The sequence below is a fragment of the Lissotriton helveticus genome, chromosome 1_1 (assembly GCF_964261635.1).
Source record: "Lissotriton helveticus chromosome 1_1, aLisHel1.1, whole genome shotgun sequence".
NCBI lineage: Eukaryota > Metazoa > Chordata > Amphibia > Caudata > Salamandridae > Lissotriton > Lissotriton helveticus.
In genome coordinates this window covers 965,324,424-965,327,822 of record NC_136057.1, presented here as the reverse complement: position 1 = coordinate 965,327,822, position 3,399 = coordinate 965,324,424, and the positions used below count along the sequence as shown (strand labels likewise).

The window sequence follows — 3,399 nt, the reverse complement described above, 5'->3', positions numbered from 1 at the left end:
CTTGATGTCTGCACTCCACTCTTGTCGTTCACAGGTGGCTGCAGCCTTCCCAGACAAAACCAACCCTGAAGAACACACCATCCGAGCCAGGGATTGGGTCTCAGTCCGGAACTTCGACAGGACGGATCCTCTGCAGCCCAGGTGGAAGGAGTCGAAGTTGGTCCTTTTAACTACATGGACTGCAGTGAAGATCGAAGGCAGAAAGGGCTGGTTGCATGCCAGTCTCTGCAAAAAGTACTTTGGAGAAATAGACTCTGTTGCCAGCGATATCGCCAAACCCAGTGACATTGTAACTGAACAGCCCTCATTGCCCTTGGAACAGACCCCACAACAGGAATATAAATCAAAGTTGAGGTCCGCCTCCCGGATTCTGGCTAATTAAGCCCACGGACACAGGTCTCGTGGTGAAGCGGTCAGAGCATGGGGGCAGACTCAGACACCCTGACTATGTGGAAAAAAGAGAAAATGAGGCGCCTAAAGAAGAATGTTAAGAAGTTGCATAGCGGCCCTATCATATGTTTGATCATACTGTTCTTTTTGATGACAATCATGACGTGTCTCGGTTGGGCCCTCCACATTGCTTTCCCACCAGCACTGCATTCCTCTCCTGTACCTAACAACACTCAAGAGCACACGCACCACAACTTACCTCCTCATGAGCAAGCCCATAGGCTAGCTCTCCGAAACAATACCTTCATACAGAGGCTACACTAAACGCATCAGGCCAGCAATATCACAGATTGCTGGATATGTGGCCGCCTCCCACCACATCAGAAGGAGGGAGGGATGCCTCTCTTCCCCTTTCCGTTTTCTTATAATGGAACTTGCGAGGCCTGGTTTGCCCTAATAACAGCCGACAGGACTACCCGTACCTCCTGCCCGATGGAAGTAGGTCATGCAAGAATGGGTGGACTTGGGGGGACTTAAACAAGGTCCTTAATGCTGTCTGCTACCCGAATGAGGATGGAGATCCTCAGGCGACAGGCACGGTCCTAGAAAGCAAAGAATACAAGCAGGGGAACATGACCATGTCCTACAGAATATTAAATACCAAACCTAAAAAGAATGCTGGCCCCCCTTCTATCTCAGTCTCAACAGTAAAAGGGCACCTGTGCGTCCGGAAAAATGGCTCTGTCCCATTAGGACACAGTGATTGCCATACCACTGTGAGTTTTGAAGACAAGGGAAAATCATCATTTCTAGCATCCCGCCATACTTATTTCATCTGCGGGCAAATAGCCTATGTGCGGCTACCCTTGGACTGGGGGGGAACGTCCTATATAGCATTTCTGCTACCTCCTGTCTTTGTAGCCCCTTCCACTTACCACCGAGACCTCCTAGTGCCCCATGTTAGACATAAAAGAATGATCGATATCTCCGGGATTGATCACACGGAAACTACATTGGAACAATATACAGACTTCAACAAAGGATTTTTTTTCTTTATCGGCCCTGTGCAGAACAGTAAGCTCATACGCAAGTTGACAAGGACCTTGGAGGCTGTGGTAAATCAGACGGTGGCTGCCCTGGGGAACTTGACTCAGGAACAGTCTGCCATAAGATTGGTTGCCCTCCAAAACCGCCTTGTCCTTGACGTCATCCTGGCTGACAGAGGTGGAGCCTGTAAAATTATCGGCTCTAGCTGCTGTATTTACATCCCTGATAACTCTCCATCTGTATATACGGCTATAACAAAATTACACAAGATAGCCGCCAGCCTACATCAAGAACCTGGCACTTGGACATTGTCTGACTGGTTTTGGACAATAATATCATCGTGGGGATGGAAACTGCTGTCAGCAGCAGGCATAATATACCTGGTAATAACCGGATGCTGTCTTTGCATCCAATGTGGCTCTGCCCTGTGCGGGCTATGCGCTACAAGCTGCATTCCTAAACCACATATCCAGCAGAAAGAAAATGAAACAATTATGCTACAGGAATGCATAGACAATCTCATGCAAATTGAGATATAGAAACAGGTACACTCTGGGGCAAGGAGGGAATGAGGAAATAAAATTGGCAGTTGTGCCCCATCGTTTCCCTTCTCCGCCTGTCTGCCATTTTGATTCAGGCAGCACCCATTTTTTTTCGTGTCATCCATTTTGTCTCCAAACCCACGAGCAAAACACCCTGCACCTGGCCCCTCCGTTCATTGACCACACATTCTTCTGGCTCGGCCAATTCCGAGAATCAACGAGATAGTTCCTGTTTTAAGAGACAGTTCCTGTTCTTGACTCTAAGTCAGAAATAACCCCCGGTTGAGAAAGGGCCTTCAACTGAAAGGAGCATTTCGACACTAAGGAAGGACCTTCAACTGGAGGGAGCACATTTCGACACACCTCATGCACTCTCACGAGACACAAGAGACGCCCATACCTTGGCACATCTGGTTGGAAATTACTGTTTGTCACTTCTTTATTTTTCTTCTTCTTCTTCTTTCTGCCTACTGCCTGAACTGTATAAATACCCTGCTGTATGAATAAAACATTAGACCACTCCTGTACCCGCTTGGTGCTGGAGCTCTCCCTTAACTCGAGTTATTGAATAAACCCTTTTTTACTCGAATACCACGGACTCCTCTCTTTACTTAATTTAAAGTATTTACTAATATAGAAATTCTAAGATAAGGTAATTTTTACCACACCATGATTTTTATCCATGTGGTCGATGTTCAGAAGGATAATCCCCATATAACAACACCCATACCAATGTGCTGGCAACCTATAATATCTAGGCAACAGTGGTCCCTTACAAGCATTAATACACAAGCAATGAATATAGACACAGTCGTTTCTCTCTTGTAAATGACGTACCCAGCCGGGCAGAGGTCTGGTATTTTACTTTTCAAACAATGTTACACACAATTCACAAACAATAGACAAGGCAGGGCACAAGCCTGCACCCAAATTATCACACAATTAGACATCAGGGTAGAGGGACAAGTGAAAGAAGAACACAAAAGGGCTTTAGGCAAAGGTTTAGCATTCACACAGAAGGTAAAGAACAAGGCTACATTCCCCAAAAATTATTTGAATATTTAAACACTGAAAATCCACATACACCGGTTCTCTATACTATGCCCGAAATTCACAAAAGTATCACTAATCCACCTGGGCGTCCAGTCCTATCTGGATGTGGATCGGCTCTTGAACCAATTGGCAGATATAATGACTTTTTTAGTAAGAGATTTTGTCCCCATACAAGAGACCTATGTGAGGGACAGTATGTTTATGATCAATTTAATTGATAAAATGCCCTTCAACAGTGAAACTGACTGCCTTGCAACACTTGTCATATCCCCATTATACACTAACATACCACAGGAAGAAAGCATCCTCATTATGGAGAAACTAATAGAAACACATACCAAACCTGTACAGGTCCCATAAGTTTCAT

General features: G+C 45.5%; 1 pseudogene; it reads left to right on the top strand.

The window, feature by feature from the left end:
• Positions 1-420: 420 nt before the first annotated feature.
• LOC144763265 (endogenous retrovirus group 3 member 1 Env polyprotein-like) lies at positions 421-1,976 on the top strand (annotated as a pseudogene).
• Positions 1,977-3,399: the final 1,423 nt, after the last annotated feature.